General features: G+C 33.0%; 1 long non-coding RNA gene across 1 annotated transcript; it reads left to right on the top strand.

Annotated features, from left to right (window-relative positions):
- The first annotated feature begins 4,891 nt into the window (after positions 1-4,891).
- Positions 4,892-8,164, top strand: LOC130046693 (uncharacterized). The gene is made up of 3 exons (XR_008795698.1): positions 4,892-5,238; positions 5,567-5,781; positions 7,733-8,164. It is a non-coding gene; the product is annotated as an uncharacterized LOC130046693 (long non-coding RNA).
- The last annotated feature ends 598 nt before the right edge of the window (positions 8,165-8,762 follow it).

The following is an 8,762-nucleotide window of genomic DNA, read 5'->3' as shown; positions in this document are numbered from 1 at the left end:
CCCCAAGATCAGAAAAAAATTCGGCAAAATAGACAAGGGGATATTGTTTGAGAGCATACCTACAATGAGCGTTTCGTACAAACCGCCATTGCGTCGAATACAATGACATGGAAACGAGGATTACCAAACATAATCGGGTTGCTGAGGTCGAGGTTATACAATGACGGAGACTGAGTACCTATACACGTGTCGTTTGGTTTAAAATATTACATCGTTTCTTGAATGACAAGAAGTGTAAGAAAGTAATGATTACGCAAAGATGACACTCATATAAAATCGGCATGTTTAAATTTTTTTTTTTTTTTTTTTTTACAAATCTGACATGTGCTCAGTGCCTCTCTTTTGTTTTTTTCCGAACTGGTGACCTCCGAGGTCAATGCACATCGGAGGTTACGAGCAGGAATTACTGACAGGATGACATTCAGACAATAATTCATGAATCGACATTAAATTTTTCAATTTATTTGCCGTCAGTTACAGCTTGTATTGCTTTAAACTTTAGATTATATTTTGAGCCTAGTAATAAAAGAAAAATGTATTTAAGTTTGAATGATGTTGATATATAATGAGTTTTATCACAATATATAAAAAATGACAAAACTCAAATAACTCAAAGTATTAATTTTATATATAAAAAATAACAAAAGTATAAATTTATACATCAAAAATAGCAATTATACATCAAAGTTCAAACAACACAGAGTATCAATTTATATATAAAAATAGCTAAAACCAAAGATAAACGACTTACTGAAGACAATTTTAAACTTCTACATAATTTATTGAACCATATAAAACCCATAAGTGGCTGTAATAAAAACGTATCAAATTCACGCAATAACTGTAACTTAACAGAAGACACGAGGAATAAAACACTTAATAATCGATCGTAAAGATGTTAAACAAATATGGGAAGTCTCGCGAAATGTGTGCCATTTAAACAATTAAGAGGAAACATTGTTAATGGTTACTTTTTTATTTATTTATTTTTTATCAAAAACCGAAACACGCAGCTTCTCAATGTTTCGTTATCTGATATTGCCTTTCTTGTACACAAAATAAAAATGAAATTGAGATTTGAACAGAGACTAGAAACAGGTTAAAATATCCGTTAAAAACAATCTGTTATATTACTACGAAATTTATCAGAATTTGAATATTAGATTAAAGAGACACTACAGCTCATTTTCCACATTTTAATGAAGTGTTTTTTAAACCATATATTGAGAAAATGATAAAATTCACATCGATACTAACAATTTTGAACATTTGGGATGCATCAATTTACTCTCAACTGCGCGTTGAAGATCGTCCGGAATTCAAAGGTTTCTTCATGCTGACTCGGACTTTTGAATGCTTATTTACATCACGTGGTTTTGAATGACAGCAAAGGTGTTGTGTAGGAAATTATCTAAATTCCCCTTCAAGGGGGTCCACACTCACCTTTCAAATACATAAGATTATTCCCTGCTCCTTATAATAACTAATTATAAATAATTATTTCAACAGAAATCCTTCCATGTTTTCATTGACCGATGTTTTTACAACTAACACGTGTCGTGTTCAGATAAAAATAGCACGTACTTACTTTTAAACGTAGTGTCTTTGCAGCTAGTCTCAATGGCAGATTTAGGGGGCCAGTATCCCCCCTCCCTTTTTACGCCACAGATTGTGAATGAAAATCAAAATTTTGGACCCGATTGGCCGATTACTTTGGCTAATCTTTGACTTTCACGCCCCTCTTCGGAAATCCTAGATCCGCCACTGAGTTACATGCGTTTCTCCGAGCTCTCTGTTTTCCATCGGTCATACTGATCCCTAGGTAAATTTTATTTCACACATGAGTTTTATCTCATTCTATTTTACCTCTTTTCTCACAGAATCTGTCAAAATGCTAGATCTATCAACTACACTTTCTCTCACTGGACGACATGCGGCACTGTTTACTGTCTATGCGCATGCGTCTGAAGACTAAAAGGAGGAGACTCGATATTTTTTGTATAGGCCATCAAAAAGTATTAATTTTTACGTTAAAACGATAATTTTTAACTTTAGATAAGTGTTATTTTCGTAAAGTTCATACTTTCAACAATGCAACAAAAATTGAGAAAGCGCTGGGAAAATTGTCATTTCATGATTTTTGCGCAAAATGAGCTGTAGTGTCTCTTTAAGGTATTCAATGTACATGTATAACGAAAGGATAATGAAGAATTTTGAAGGATTTAAATCAACATAAATGTTTATTGTTATGCCTCGTTCACACGAAGAATTTAATTCGCATTAAACGTAAGTTAATGCGAATTAAATCTGAACCGCGTTCACACGGAGATTTTAATGCGCATTAGTTTACTTCGAATTAAAATTGACGTCGCGATTTAAAGCAATACAAGCTGAAACTGACGGTATTTTTTCAACTATCCAATTATTCACCAAATAACACCTACCGGTTTAACTAATATAATCCCCAAGATCTGAAGAAAAATTCTGCAAAATAAACAAGGGAATATTGTTTGCGAGCACACCTACAATGAGGGTTTCGTATAAACCGCCATTGTGTCGTATACACGGACATGGGAACGATGATTGCCGAACATAATCGGGTTGCTGAGACCGAGGCCATATACAAAGACGGAAGCTGGCGCGATTAACTACACGTGTCATTTGTTTTAAAATATTACGTTGTTTCATGAATGACTAGAAATACTATGTAAGTGTAAAAAGATAATAATTACGCAAATGTGCCACTCAAATGAAATTTTGATTGTGAATTTTCTATAAAATCGGCATGTTAAACTGTTTACAAATCTAACACGTGCTCATTGCCTCTCTTTCGCTTTTTCCGAATTGGTGACCTCCAAGGTCAATGCACATCGGAGGTTACGAGCAGGAATTACTGACAGGATGACAATGATTCATGAATCTATATTTTCTGCTGAATTGACGGGTTTATTGAATCACATATATGTTGACTTTATCATTTAAGTATAAATTTGTGAACATCGTTAAAAATTTTGCCGTTAGTTTCATAACCCAAATTGTCACTGCCCTAAAGTAAAATCCGTGTATCAATAATAGATAATTCTTGTATTTGAAAAAGTTCGTTAAACATAACATTTCTTACTACTGAAAATCTTTTACAAACAAAGAAGAAATGATATGCATCTTCTCTCATACCACAATAACAGTTAGGAGAATTGACAATGTTTTTTCGGTGTAAATCATAGTTCAGCAGACAGTTGTGTCTTAATTTAGTATGAATTATATTTACTATTCTTTTGCCAAGAAGAAAATGTTTAGGCACTATTGAAATATTGATATTATTAGAAATGTTTCGACGGAACTGACAGATAGAGGTTGTTTTCTTTGCTTCGTTTGCTAAAGAGTTCTATTTGCGAATGGCATCTGGAAAAAATGATTTGTTGTATGTTTAATGCTTAGTTCTAGGAGGTATATAGTCATATTCGTAACGAGTATTGTAGTGTGATGTATCCTTTCGAAAATTGTCAATGATATCAAATAAATATTGTGGTACAAGATTGGGGTGAATTTTATACATTGTCATTAATTTTGCGATTTCCCGTCTTTTGCTAAGTGCTTCCCAACCCGTTTCTAAATATAATGATTCTTTGGATGCAAGAATTGGTAGTCCCGTTACTATTATAGCTGCATGGAGCTGTACTTTTTCTAACTTTTCAATTTCTGCAGAAGAACATCGATCCCATACGACTGAAGCATATTCTAGTATATGTCTAACAAAAGTCATATACAATTTAGATAGTTTGTTTCTACATAAAGTGAATTTGAGTTTCCTTAGAAGTCCTAGTTTTTTATACGCATTGTTTACAATATCATTGATATACACAGACCATTTTAAATCATTGGAAAAAGTGAGACCAAGATGTTTGTGGGAAGAAATGAGTTCTAATTGACAATTTTGAAAAAGCAGTTTTGGAATTTCATTATGCTTTGCTTTGGTAAAAAATAAAACTTTAGTTTTATTAGGATTAAATTTCAAAAGCCAGTTATTTGACCATTCTTCAAGAATTTTGAGATCATGATTTATAACATTTTCTATATTACATATATTCCTATCTGCATATTGAATTGAATTATCATCTGCGTACAATCTACAAAACGATAACATATTTTGTGCTACATCATTAACATAGATTAAAAACAAGAGTGGTCCCAGTACAGATCTTTGAGGCACTCCAGCATTGATAGTTAAGCTGGATGATAACAAATCCTTATACATCACTTTCTGACGTCTATTACACAAATAACTTTTAAACCACTGAAAAAGATTCTCATGATAGTAATTCATTCTATGCTATATAAGTACATGTATTTATTTTATCTATACATATGTTTTATGACAATTGTTATCAATTCATCTAAGGTGAGAACCTCGTAAGTTGTAAGAACTTGTGTTCAAACCTTTTGTATATTATATATGCAATAAAATATGTTCAAACCATATATGTTGACTATTTGTTCTTTTATTTTTTAATTTATTTTCCGTCAGTTAGGCCTACAGCTTGTATTGCTTTAATGCGAATTAAATTTACTTTGCATTAGTTCCGTGTGAACGCTAAGCGAAGCTAATTCGCATTAAATGTACACGCATGCGTAATGGCAAATTTGGGTCACATGCATCATACCCGTGGTCAGCTATATATATTAATGTCAGTTTTGTACGAAAAACTAAGCAAAATGATAATAATCACTAAAACATGTACAAACAGCATATCATTAGACAATGTCAGACGTAAATCTGTGCTCTGCATAGGCATACTGAGTAATGCATGTGGAAGGAATTGTTTTAAAATACGACAAAAATGTTTTAAAATAGTGATATGATTTTCTTTTTTACGTTTTAAAAAACAAATATGCCACTCATTGTTAATGTTTTATACCATATGACGTCATAGTAGACTTATGATACGTATTAGTAATTAAAAATTACGTCACAACAGTAGTCAGTGGAATAGTGAAAAAGACGTGCCAATGTTTTAAAACTGGGCCCATGAAGAAGCAATAGAGTCCTTCACGGTAACTGCGGAGCTGCTGTCAACGCATGCGCATAAATACTTCCGCAGGGCAAATTTCATTTTACGGAAAACGCTGCTTTCGTTTTGATCAACTCATAGATCTTGCAATAGTACGTTGTTGCAGTGTGTACAGGTGTTCTAATCGAGACGATGCGAGAGGAAAAGAGAAGGGGAGAAGTTTTTTAAGGTGAATTGAAGGATATTTGCTTCATTTTCATTCGAAATTCATATCAGAAACGTAGTCACATGAAGGAAGGCTGTACGCTGCATGGTTAAATGATCGCTAAATCGATTTCGCTTTGTAAAATCAAACTCAGACGAAAGTTTTATAGTTGCCACACAAGTATAGATCTTTACATATGATAAATTCTACGCAGGGGAGGTTGCTTCATATTTTTTATCATATAAACAGTGGCTAAGATACTCTGTGAAAGTCTGTTTACATGAGTTGAGCGAATGTCTGTATGTATAAATGTATAACAGATATTAACTTTGCATACATATTTAATTTTAAGATTCCCTAAAGATGCACATAAACGTTGAAATTAGTTTGGATGGATTTGTACCCATGCTGAATGAACATTCCTATACAGCTATGTGTGTTCTGGGCACTTTGTGATTTGGCACAGTGATGTCAGATCCCTAGAATGAGAATTATTTCCCCACCATGTTCTCATAAGAATATGTCTGTTGATGCAGAACCAAGCAATCAGAAGGAATATTCAAAAAGGTAAAAAGTATATCATTAAAGAAACTAGTCAATTTATAAAAAAATATTTCATTTCATGGATAATACATGTACATATGCATGTATTTCAAGAATGTCATGATTCAAATTAGCATCTGATTATAATTTAATGATTCTGTACTTTTGTTTATCATAAGACAGTAATTCAAGTAAGTGATTAATTTAGAATTTAAGCTGAAGAAATTCAAATTATTAACTTATTACTTGATTTTTCATTATACAACACACATATTTTATCTACATACATGTATATATAAATGTTTATTCACCAATCAAGGGGCCTTGAGAGACATGTACAGTTTAAGTAGCAGTTGGCTTAGAGGCCAGGAAAATCAACTTGCATGGTGCAATCTATAATTAGAAGCCACGTCATTAAGCTATACACGAATCAGGAGGGTTTTCCACGTGTGTTTTGGCTGCTGTTCCGACTCAGTAAAAATTTTGTCCGACGCAGCAAAAATGTGTGCAACACAGTAAAAAATTAACTGATCCAAGTCCATTGTGAACGAGAAAGAATTTGTGCACGATTATGCTTTGACAGCGAAGGACAGAGATCGGTGTCTCAGAAGGATGATATTGCGTAACTGCTTACACCTTCCCCGATCATATATGTAAGTCGGTCATGCAGAAATTTAGAGGATGCAATGGTGTAACTTAAGCTTAGTTTATTATTTCTAAACGACCAAGATATTCTTCAGAATCATCGTCAACACAATCAAATTTGATTTCGTGATTTAGTTTCAAAAATGAGACTAAAAATAATAGTCTTGGGGCAAGGAAAAGATAAAAGGTACAGCATTATATTATATTATATTATATTATATTATGGAAGACAATACCCCGGTTTCAAGTATTCAAAACACCGCGTGGAATTTTACGAGGGCTGTATACTGAAATACATATGTTTAGAACAAGTGTTAAATAAACATTGTCATTGTGTCAAGCATGAATGTGAAATGGTTTGCGGTCCACAGCACGCTACATACAACGAAAAGTAGTCGTGTTTTCAATTTCTTTGTACTTCAAACAAATAATTGACAATGATATGCATATGCTACATGTATTTCCGAACGTACAAATGATGAAGAAGGGGGAGGGGCATGGATGTACTGTCGTTGTTCCCTGTCCCCACATTTTGTTTTCGCTGAACGATCTTTTCATATAAAAAAGATGCATTTAGTTTTTTGGCGAGATGCCTCTTCATTATTTCTAACAGCGGTTTGAACATTACCGTTTGAAGATTACTTTTGTAACTTTTCAGTGCCTAGTTTGGGATTCTCATTTAGCTACATTTACATGTTGTAAATTTTGCATATTTATTGCGAGTCACTTCTGTTACGTTTTTTTTTTTTCATATTAGGACTCCTACACAAGCTTCGAATCTTACGGTTTTTTGCTAAGGTTATTAGCATTTTCATATAAAGAACTGTTTTATAAAATTAAAACAATAGCAATGTGTATTATGTCTCATTCAGACAAACGGATGAGTCTCCTTTGCAATATGAATATGAGCTTTTACACAAGAAGTGTAATACACACAAGTTGATGAGTACAGCGTTTAATGTACCTGTGTACAAACTCTTGTTTTTTGTTTTTTTTAAATTTACGTATAACAAACAATCACTACAATTGCTAAGTGTAAATCCATGCTTATATGTTAGTCTAATTCATCATCATATTTGAATTAGTATATCCTCTTGCACTAACTTTCATGTTAAAAATGAGCTTTCTCCACTCTTGTTGATGACGCAGTATTCAGTTTCAAAGTAATATTGCACATGTATGATGAACATCTTTTCTAAATAACTTCCTAAATTTTGTTTTCGGACTTATTTGGATTCAGATTCTCTCCAACCTGATTTTGAATTGAAAATAACTTCATTATTGATTACAAAAAATAATTCCACTTTCATGGTTTGATTGCTATTTACAGATGGATCTCCGAGGACCCGTGACATTCGCACCTGATGCCGAGAGTTTGGTGATGGAACTGTCACTACCTGTTTAACGAACTAGGTCTGTCGCGGCCGGGATTCGAACCCCGACCGCCCGCATACAGAGCGAACATTTTACCTCTGGACCAACGCAACAGTGGTAATGCTATTGATATTAAATTCTGATTATAGATATTTAATAAGAACAGGTGTCCTTTACCAAAATTGTAAATTTCATGATCCAAGGACAAGGTTTTAGTTTAGTGTGGGATCAAAATTAGCATAGTGACCATTGTTTTAACATCATATAAAATTTATATTTCAACGTGTTGAAAAGTTTCAGGACATTGCTTCCAATCCATATTTGTTATTTTCTTACAGAAAATGTACTACACACTTAGTTATGCGAAAATAAAGAATAATACATAAAACTTTTTTTAAAGTTCTTCCTGCTCATTAACATTACATACAGAATTCATGAAGTCAGCTTAGCGCTTTTCAGTACTTTCAGCTACAGGAGTGATATTGCGAATTTCTGAGAAAATATCCTTTTTATTTGTTTCATCAGTATATGCACTATAAGGTTGGATTCAATGTAATTACAAGAAACGAAAGGTTTTGAAATACAAAAATGCTGATATTTGCTACATTCCAACAAACCGATATATGCACTCAAGATTATTAGAATTAAAATGATAGGGAAATTTTTCAACAGATAATAAATCCCGCTTTAACAATCAAAACTGGTTCCAGCAGAAGCATACATATGAAAGGCACAAATGCATGTGGACAGATCATTAAGTATTGAAAACATGAACACCTCAACATCTTATATTATTGTCTTTATTGTCATTGAACAGCTTTGTGAAATGTAAACCATCATGCCTGAAGAGATTATTATACATGTACGTCAAACCATGCTCAGTTTTAATAATTCCATGCAGATATCACAAATGTTAAGTGGTTGGGAATCGACCATGGTTTACATGTATATACAATATAAATGTATTTGCTTCTGCAAAATGAAGA

The sequence above is a fragment of the Ostrea edulis genome, chromosome 5 (assembly GCF_947568905.1).
Source record: "Ostrea edulis chromosome 5, xbOstEdul1.1, whole genome shotgun sequence".
NCBI classification, from domain to species: Eukaryota; Metazoa; Mollusca; class Bivalvia; order Ostreida; family Ostreidae; genus Ostrea; species Ostrea edulis.
The sequence above is the reverse complement of the archived record's forward strand: the minus strand, read 5'-3'. Positions and strand labels throughout refer to the sequence as shown.